Here is a 345-nt window from a genome sequence, read left to right on the forward strand (position 1 = left end):
ACGGGGATAAAGACCGACGAGGGAAACAAAGTGATAAAAAAAGAGAAAAATTGAAAACGGAGATAAAGACAGGTAGGGAAAAGAAAATGATAAAAAAGAGAGAATAAGAAAGAAGGCAAGAACAAAAAGAGCCATCAAAAGGTAATAAAAAAAGAGAAAGAAAAGGGAATAAACATAGTAGAAGAAAACAAAGAGAGAGAAGAAAAAAAATAACAAAAAAAGCGAAGAAGCGGGTAAAATAAAGACTTGGAATAAAGAAGTGAGAAGAAGAGAAGTGAAGAATCAGTGAAAGAAAGAAAAAAAAAATTGAAAAGAGAGAAAAAGAGCTAAAGCAACTGCACCACA

This window comes from Penaeus monodon, chromosome 23, assembly GCF_015228065.2.
Source record: "Penaeus monodon isolate SGIC_2016 chromosome 23, NSTDA_Pmon_1, whole genome shotgun sequence".
NCBI lineage: Eukaryota > Metazoa > Arthropoda > Malacostraca > Decapoda > Penaeidae > Penaeus > Penaeus monodon.